Below are 10,499 nucleotides of genomic sequence, written 5' to 3' on the forward strand. Positions count from 1 at the left end.
TTGTGGCAGGACAACACATAGCTACTGCCCTGAGCATCCAAAAGTTCATGGACAAGAGCAACATCGCCGTGCTGCAGTGACTTCATGACTCAACTTGTGTTCGCCCTCTTTCTTAAGATCAATGAGATTGTCGAGGAGACCCCTTTTCAAGACAAGTACGACACTACGATGGCTGTTACGACAGAGCTGCTGGATCCTGGAAGAATCCTTCCCTGGGTGCATGACAGTGTGGTGCAGAAGGCTGGGAAAGTGGGTTGGATTACTCTAAAAGGGTAAAAATCTGTTTTGTGACACCAGTCCTGGAACCCTTCTGACAAACTTTGTACATTTCCAGTCAAGCAAGTCGTTCTCAGGTGTTTGCAGCCATGTCAACATGGAGACCAAACCACTTGACAGGGGCAGCTAAAACACGGCGATACACAAGATTTTCTGCTTTCAATTCTGCAGCAATTCAAGAAGGACATGGCCCAGATTAGCCTCCGAAAAGAGCCAACTTATTTTGGCCACAGAGGTCTAATTCTGTCAGTCACTAACAGAAATGTGGGCCCATTGCTGACCAAGTTAGAGGTCTTTTCCCGGATTCCATGTCGACCATTGATTTAGCGTTAAAGAGGTCATATTATGATTTGTTTCTACAGTTAAAACACTTCCTTGTGGTCTACCTAACATGTAATGGTGGCCCTTTGGTCAAAGGGATGTTTCACAGAACGTTTTCAAGCCGCTTTTGTGACTTTCTCTTCAGGATGCGCCAACTTTTTTACAAGGCTCCACTTCAACTGCGTCCTCTCCCCGTCATCCATGTTGCAGTTTTTAGCCCTTCTATAGCGAGTCTACTGACTGAAAATATCATCAGGACTCCTCTTCCTCCTATCCAGAAGATCGCAAAAAGCTGCTGCCTGACCAGGGTTCAGAAAATCAGTAGACTCCTCCCAACCCCACCAAGGACTGTTTTCACTGCTGGACTCTAGAAAGAGGTTCCGCAGCCTCCGTAGCAGAACCTCCAGGTTCTGTAACAGCTTCTTTCCTCAGGCCATAAGTCTCTTGAACACATCAAAATAATCCCCTCAATTCCCCCCCAAAAACAGATTAACTCTCTGGAATATAAAGACAATATAACATACATCCATAAACGTGGATGCATATGCAAAAGTGTGATATATTCATCTGTACAGTAAATCTATTTATTTCTGCACCTTTGTTTGTAAATGCAAACACTCTGCACCTTATTGGTCTTTTATCCCGCACTACAACAAGCGAATGCAACGAAATGTTCTTATCTGTACTGTAAAGTTCAAATTTGAATGACAAAAAAAGGAAGTCTCACTCTAAGTCTCTCTGTCTAAGATTAAGTTTGAACTATACACTACTTTGTATTAGAATGGCAACAGTGGAGGGTGCATGTGCATGTACGAGACAGTTTGCCCAATAACAAGAAGATGGAGGAAAAAAAAAAGCTACAATGGCGGATTCGCGCAAAGCTCTTCGGGTATATTTCTACCATATATGAATAATTCGCTGATGTCATAATTGGGAAAACATCACAAATTGGGCAAATTCCAAACGGCTCGTTAGAAGTAAGTATGAAGGAAGGCAACAATGTTTTATAAATATCTCCGCCATGTCTCCATGATTTGATTTCACATTTTCTGGACTTATGCAGATCCCAAATACACAAAACAGGTACCAATAAGTGAGAAAAGTTGGCTTTGCATAATAGGTCCCCTTTAAATGAGATGAGCTAGCGTGACCAAATCAGCTACAGGAATTTCTGTCAAAGGCAAAACATTTAGTTGGGACCGTTTTGTAGGGGTGTAAATCTTTGAGCACCTAACAATTTGATTCCGATACCTGTGGTGACGACTTGATTCAGAATCGATTCTCCATTCAAACAGAGTCTTACAAAGAGTTATTTGATGTAATAATTATAATGAAACCTTTTCAAAACAGGTTACAAAAACTTCTTATGGGTGTATGTAGGTGCCCTAAAAACGTATTTTAAAAAAGTGACTCTTCAAAAAAAAAAAGAATACATATACAGTTGTGGTCAAAAGATTACAACCACTTTTTGTTTCATCTGACCACAGAACTTTCCTCCAGAAGGTCTTATCTTACCTGTCTTACCTATCTCTAATCTTCCATACATTTCCAAAATATTAGAGAAGGTTGTCTACAGTCAGTTGTTGCCCTTCTTAGAGGATAATGGTATCACTGAGCTGTTCCAATCCGGTTTTAAAGCCCTCCACAGCACAGAGTCAGCGCTTCTAAAAGTTTTTAACGATATCCTCCTGTCAACTGATTCTGGTAAATATGTTGTCCTGGTGCTTTTAGATCTGTCTGCTGCGTTCGACACCGTCGACCACGCCAACTTAATCACTCGTCTTGAGAACTGTGTGGGCATTAAGGGCGCCGCCCTCAACTGGTTCCGGTCGTACCTAACCGACAGGAGTTTTTGTGTAAAAGTAGACAGTTTTATGTCTTCCACAGCTCCTTTACCACATGGGGTCCCCCAGGGCTCAATCCTTGCCCCAATTTTATTTGCGCTTTACCTTCTCCCCCTTGGTTCTATTTTTAGGAAGTACATTATTGCTTTTCATTTTTATGCCGATGATTGCCAGATTTACTTTCCCATGGCACAAAATAACACGGTTCAACGTCTTATTGACTGCCTGCACGACATCAAAGTCTGGCTTTCAGCTAACTTCCTGAGCCTAAATGAAGATAAAACAGAAGTTATGTTGTTCGGTCCAAGTCGCTCTCCCTCCCCCAACGTTGACCTCGGCACTCTGACCCCGTATCTCAGCGACTGTGTCACAAACCTGGGGGTAAAGTTCGACTCAGATTTTAAATTCGAAAAACAAATCAGCAGCGTCGTTCAAAAAAGCTTTTATCAATTACGCCAAATAGCAAAAGTGAAACCGCTTCTATCAGGACATGATCTCGAGAAATTAATCCACGCCTTTATCTCGACTCGTCTTGACTACTGCAACGCCCTGTATGTAGGCATTAGCCAGGCCTCCCTCGCCCGCCTGCAGCTCGTGCAGAACTCTGCTGCTCGTCTGCTAACACAGACCCGCAGACGTGAGCACATCACTCCTATATTAGCATCCCTTCACTGGCTCCCTGTGCGTTATCGAATCAATTTTAAACTCCTTTTATTTGTTTTTAAATGTCTAAACAACCTCGCACCAACCTATCTCTCCGACCTCCTTCAGCCTTACTGCCCCACCCGATCCTTAAGATCAGCCGATCAGCTGATCAGACGGTCCCTGACACAAGGCTGAAGCTTAGAGGTGACAGAGCTTTCGCCGCTGCTGCTCCCAAGCTCTGGAACGACCTACCTCTGAGTATTAGACAAGCCTCCTCTCTTCCTGTTTTTAAATCTCTCTTAAAAACATACTTTTATTCCATGGCTTGTAACACTGAGTGATATCCATCCTGCAATGGCGCCCCATAATACACATGCTGTGAACCTGTTTTTATGTTTTTATTTATTCTATTTTATTTATTTTTTATCGTGTTTTGTTTGTGGTGTGTTTGCTTGGTACTCGTATTATCTTTTAACGTGCCCATTGTACAGCACTTTGGCTACCCCTGTGGTAAATTTTAAATGTGCTCTATGAATAAAGTTGATTTGATTTGATTTATCTTTGTCCATGTGATGTCAGATGAAACAAAAATTCTGCTGTTTGGCGACAATACCCAGCAATATGTTTGGAGGAGAAAAGGTGAGGCCTTTAATCCCAGGAACACCATTCCTACCGTCAAGCATGGTGGTGGTAGTATTATGCTCTGGGCCTGTTTTGCAGCTAATGGAACTGGTGCTTTACAGAGAGTAAAAAGGAGGATTACCTCCAAATTCTTCAGGACAAGCTAAAATCATCAGCCCGGAGATTGGGTCTTGGGCGCAGTTGGGTGTTCCAACAGGACAATGACCCCAAACACATGTCAAAAGTGGTAAAGGAATGGCTAAACCAGGCTAGAATTAAGGTTTTGGAATGGCCTTCTCAAAGTCCTGACTTAAGTTAAAGTACCAATGATTGTCACACACACACGAGGTGTGGCAAAATTATTCTCTGCATTTGACCCATCACCCTTTAAACGTGTGGACAATGCTGAAGAAACAAGTCCATGTCAGAAAACCAACAAATTTAGCTGAACCGCACCAATTTTGTCAAGAGGAGTGGTCAAAAACTCAACCAGAAGCTTGTGGATGGCTACCAAAAGCGTCTTATTGCAGTGAAACTTGCCAAGGGACATGTAACCAAATATTAACATTGCTGTATGTATACTTTTGACCCAGCAGATTTGGTCACATTTTCAGTAGACCCATAATAAATTCATAAAAGAACCAAACTTCATGAATAGTATGTGTTCCAATCACTCTATCACAAAAAAATAAGAGTTGTAGAAATTATAGGAAACCCAAGAAAGCCATGACATTATGTTCTTTACAAGTGTATGTCAACTTTTGACCACGACTGTACATTTTTTAAAATCTATTTATAAAAATTATGAATCAAACCAAAATCTTGATGAATAGGAATCGCGATTCGGATGTGTATCCCGTTTTCAGGGTTAAAGGAAATCTCCGTCTTCACACATTTGAGGATCATTTTACTAATATCCCCTGAAAAGGCAATCGTAAAGTCATTCCCAAACATCGGAAAGTTGGAAGAAAGTCATTTGTGGAAAAGGCACAAAGGAAAGTAAAGACACTAAAAGTTAACAAAACAAAGTAGTTGAAAGTGAATCAACAAGGTTTGACATTTATAAAACTTTTCATGTCCAGTTGAGTTTGATAGTTTTACTACACGTTGGGATTGAAAAAGGAATACAAGTCTGACATTTTCTTCAGCAAACGGCTCTGGGAGTCGTCGTCCCTGACAGTCGCAGGTTTACGAGGCCCCTCAGCTGCCTCAAACCAAACATCACCTCAGCCTCTGGAAGCCGTCCAGCGTTTTCATGTCGAGAAGATGTGTTCGGGGGTCATTAGTACACACTTATTAAGCGCTCAGGGCGGCTTTTAAGGCCACTGAGTGATGGCCGGCTTATCTCAGACTTTCAGCGAGATGAAACGCGGCGTGGCCTCATAAGGTGGATGTAATAACCGCCGGGGCTGAGTCACTGCAGGCGGCGGGCTCGTAACGTTGTTTATGTTCCCTTTGAAACGGCTTTGTTGGCTCTTTTAATCAGCGCCGCGTGAAGGTATTCGCCCTGCAATTTCTGATCTTTAATGGATTTTCACTGGGGTGCGGTTAAAGACGCGTTACTTCAGTCCTTAGAAGTATACACACGTTAAAAGTAAACGCGCACCGTTCTCCCTTGATGTGACCGCACAGCCAAAACAATCAATTAAAGTCAGCCTTGTCATTAAGAAAAGTCGTGTGCCTGCTGCTCTGTTATCTTCTTTCATTCTTCAGCTGCCCTTTTCAAAGAGACAACAGGAGGGAATGACGATGATGGCGTGTCAGCTATGACCTTTATGTGGGCTATTTGACCTTTACTGGCCAAACGTCAGTTTACCCCTTTAGCCATCTTCACCCGCATTCTTTTGGCAAAGGCCATTCTAGGGCAGACCGTGGCAAGTTACGCATACAGCCTGTTAAAATTTTCAATCCCACCTAACAGACATTTTTTTAGACCTATAATATTGAAACTGTGGCCGCCATATGGTGTGCAGTTTTGTTTTCAAATTACCGTAAGTCTTGAATTATGGAAAACGTCTGTGAGTTATTACGGTAATCTACATCACAGCAGCGTGGGCGGGGTTTGGTTCCAGACAGCCAGCCTGAAACATGGGTGTCAGGGACAGGCACAGAAGACAATTTTTACAACAAAGTTCTGCAGAAAATTAATATTATATCACACAGTAGGTGTTTTTCTTTACGTTTAGTTTGTTGCGTTTTGCTTGATTGTAAAAGATGTCAATTGAGGAGTTGGTCTAAGAAGCAAAAGAGAAGCGACGTTCATCTGTTGTTAATATTCAGTGTTTTATCGTTCATAGTTAATAATGTAAATCACACATTCTTTATTTTTATGTTCATTCTGGGTGTCTCGTTCAGTAAAAAAAAAAGTCAAATTACATTCTGTTTTTTTTAGCTCGACAGTCATAGCTTTTTTAGCATTCCATCCATCCATTTTCTACCGATTGACCCTATCAGACATGATTGTGAGTTTTTGTGTTAGTGTTACTAAAAAAAGGGAACCAAGACCTGGGTCAAAATAATTGCCAAGGTCTGTTTTAGGGCTAAGACTTTGGTAGGAAATAGTACCAAAACATAAGCGCTAGGGGTGCACAAAAATAGATTCACATCCAAATCGCAATTCTTATTCCTGGGCAAATTACGCATACAGCCTGTTAAAAATTTTAATCCGGCCCAACGATCGTTTTTTAGACCTTTAACATCGAAGCTGTAGCCACCGTATGATGTGCAGGTTTGTTTTAAAATTACCGTAAGTCTTGAATTATAGAAAACGTCTCAAGGGTTGGAATCTGTGAGTTATTACGGTAATCTACATCAAAGCAGCGTGGGCGGGGTTTGGTTCCAGAACAGCCAGCCTGAAACATGGGTGTCAGGGACAGGCACAGAAGCCAATTTTTACAACAAAGTTCTGCAGAAAATTAATATTATATCAGACTGTAAGTGGGTTTGTGATCACGACAAACCATGTTCCCGACATCTACAAAGCAATTAGCTACCTGCTGCCACCTACTGATATGGAAGAGTATTACACGGTTACTCTGCCGATCTCTAGACAGCACAGACACTCAACAACAGCACATTTGCGGATTATAATTACTGGTTTGCAAAAAATATTTTTAACCCAATTAGGTGAAATTGCATAATCTCCCACGGCACACCAGACAATATCTCACGGTACACTATTGTGCTGCGGCACGGTGGTTGAAAAACACTGCTTTAGTCAGCTTCCTTTGTTTTGGCACGGCGGATTGACACACAACAAGGCCAAGTCAATCTGTTTTACAGATTTGGTGTTGGCCGTGTGAGTCAAGATTGCAAAACAAAGGCAACATTTTAGTAAATAATGTTCGTATTTAATGACTTTAACTAGTGCAGCCGTTAACCGAGAAGCCACTGTATTTGATTATGTGGCAAACTATACTTATAGTGTCAAAACTCGTATACTGACAGTGCTAACTCTGAAAGCTTTGTAAAATTGCCACTGGGATAAACAGAACTGCTTAGACGGGGTGCTTCTTCCTCAAACTTGGATGTTTTTTTGGGGGGGATGATCTCATGACTCATTGTGTTCAGCTGCAGATCGACACGGCCTGTCAGATAAAGGTCAAACAACAACTCAGGGCCAAGTCGAAACAAAACAAAGCGCGCACGGCAAATGATGTAGAGTGGCTTCAGAGCCACCTAGTGAAACAACATAAGCAGCGACCACTTTAATTTGCGTACGTCACATCTCTACTGGTCTATTTTGGGGGGAATATTACCTGTAGACATAATTTTTAGGCCCAATACGATGAAGTAAGTGCCAATATGTCTTGAAAAGGCATGTGATTTTGCAAAGCACTGTGGACATTGGGTAGACATTTTTTGCTGGACAAGGTTTTTGATTACATGGCTGTATTGGTATTGTGAGAGAGCCAAAAAACAGATTCAAATAGATCGTACGAAACAAAACCATCAAGGGACTGTACAGAAACAAACTGGACCATGTTCCAAAGGCTCGCTACCTTAAAAACAAGTAATGTTGGTGGAATTGATCCTTATGAGCACAACCAAGGTGCCGAACGTGTCTTGTATCTCGAACATCAACAGAGTCAGTTTTTAGGCCTAACATTTGGGAATGCCAAGTTTGGGTGTGTGCAAAACCTCGGGATTTGACATCAGAAAGAGAAAGCTGTCGTCCTTTCGGAGGTAAGTCAACAGGACGTGTGGTGTCTCCTGGAGAAATTTGTTTCAAAGTAAATATATTCCAAGTCTGAAATGCACTTTTAATGTGGGAAACATTGAAAGTCTTCTCAGTTATTGATCTATGAATAGGGGTATTTTTCCCCCCCAAATAGTGTACGTGGTTCATAAACCACAGTTACCGTATTTTCCGGACGGATTATAAGGCGCACTGCCGATTAATGGTCTATTTTTGATCTTTTTTCATATGTTAGGCGCACCGGATTATAAGGCGCATTAAATGAGTCATATTATGATTATTTTTATCTAAATGTACAAACCCCGTTTCCATATGAGTTGGGAAATTGTGTTAGATGTAAATATAAACGGAATACAATGATTTGCAAATCCTTTTCAACCCATATTCAATTGAATGCACTACAAAGACAACATATTTGATGTTCAAACTCAAACTTTTTTTTTTTTTTTTGCAAATAATAATTAACTTAGAATTTTATGGCTGTAACACGTGCCAAAGTAGTTGGGAAAAGGCATGTTCACCACTATGTTACATGGCTTTTCCTTTTAACAACACTCAATAAACGATTGGGAACTGAGGAAACTAATTGTTGAAGCTTTGAAAGTGGAATTCTTTCCCATTCTTGTTTTATGTAGAGCTTCAGTCGTTCAACAGTCCGGGGTCTCCGCTGTCGTATTTTATGCTTCATAATGCGCCACACATTTTCGATGGGGGACAGGTCTGGACTGCAGGCGGACCTGGAAAGTACCCGTACTCTTTTTTTACGAAGCCACGCTGTTGTAACACGTGCTGAATGTGGCTTGGCATTGTCTTGCTGAAATAAGCAGGGGCGTCCATGAAAAAGACGGCGCTTAGATGGCAGCATATGTTGTTCCAAAACCTGTATGTCCCTTTCAGCATTAATAGTGCTTTCACAGATGCCATGGGCACTAATACACCCACATACCATCACAGATGCTGGCTTTTGAACTTTGCGTCAATAACAGTCTGGATGGTTCGCTTCCCCTTTGACACTATGTCGAATATTTCCAAAAACAATTTGAAATGTGGACTCGTCAGACCACAGAACACTTTGTACCTTGCCCCATCCTTTCTTGTGAAAGACTGAGCATTTTTTGGGAAGCTGTTTTTATACCAAATTATGGCACCCACCTGTTCCCAATTAGCCTGCACACCTGTGGGATGTTCCAAATAAGTGTTTGATGAGCATTCCTCAACTTTATCATATATATTTATTGCCACCTTTCCCAACTTCTTTATCACGTGTTGCTGGCATCAAATTCTAAAGTTAATGATTATTTGCAAAAAAAAAAAAAAAAAGTTTATCAGTTTGAACATCAATAATGTTGTCTTTGTAGCATATTCAACTGATTATGGGTTGAAAATGATTTGCAAATCATTGTATTCCGTTTATATTTACATCTAACACAACTTCCCAACTCATATGGAAAACGGGGTTTGTAAAACACTTCCTTGTGGTCTACATAACATGTAATGGTGGTTCTTTGGTCAAAATGTTGCACAGATTATGTTTTACAGATCATCTTCAAGCCGAGGATGGTCCTGCTAGCATGTATGCTTCATCGACAACAAGCATAGGACAACAAACTACGCTTGCAAAGTTTAAAGTTAATACCACAGATAAGGTGGACAGCCACCGCATGGAAACCACTTAACATGTGTGAAGACCCTACAATACCTTGGAGAGGAGCGAATACAGCAAGGATACAACAACTGTACGACACGAAGAAGCGCACAAGTTGCAACTATTGGCTGAATGTGAATTTATTTTGCCTACTTGGGGACACTGGACATCTGTAAGTAATCACAACAAGCTGGGGTTGCATTGTACCCACCTCCCCAAAAAAAGAGATCAGTCATCTGAAAAGGTAAATGACCTTGTTTGTTAAAGGGGAACATTATCACAATTTCAGAAGGGTTAAAACCATTAAAAATCAGTTCCCAGTGGCTTATTTTATTTTTCGAAGTTTTTTTCAAAATTTTACCCATCACGCAATATCCCTTAAAAAAGCTTCAAAGTGCCTGATTTTAACCATCGTTATATACACCCGTCCATTTTCCTGTGACGTCACATAGTGAAGCCAACACAAACAAACATGGCGGCTAGAACAGCAAGGTATAGCGACATTAGCTCGGATTCAGACTCGGATTTCAGCGGCTTAAGCGATTCAACAGATTACGCATGTATTGAAACGGATGGTTGTAGTGTGGAGGCAGGTAGCGAAAACGAAATTGAAGAAGAAACTGAAGCTATTGAGCCATATCGGTTTGAACCGTATGCAAGCGAAACCGACACGACAGCCAGCGACACGGGAGAAAGCGAGGACGAATTCGGCGATCGCCTTCTAACCAACGATTGGTATGTGTTTGTTTGGCATTAAAGGAAACTAACAACTATGAAGTAGGTTTACAGCATATGAAATACATTTGGCAACAACATGCACTTTGAGAGTGCAGACAGCCCAATTTTCATCAATTAATATATTCTGTAGACATACCCTCATCCGCTATCTTTTCCTGAAAGCTGATCTGTCCAGTTTTGGAGTTGATGTCAGCAAGCCAGGGAAGCTAGG

Source organism: Nerophis lumbriciformis, linkage group LG11 (genome assembly GCF_033978685.3).
Source record: "Nerophis lumbriciformis linkage group LG11, RoL_Nlum_v2.1, whole genome shotgun sequence".
NCBI lineage: Eukaryota > Metazoa > Chordata > Actinopteri > Syngnathiformes > Syngnathidae > Nerophis > Nerophis lumbriciformis.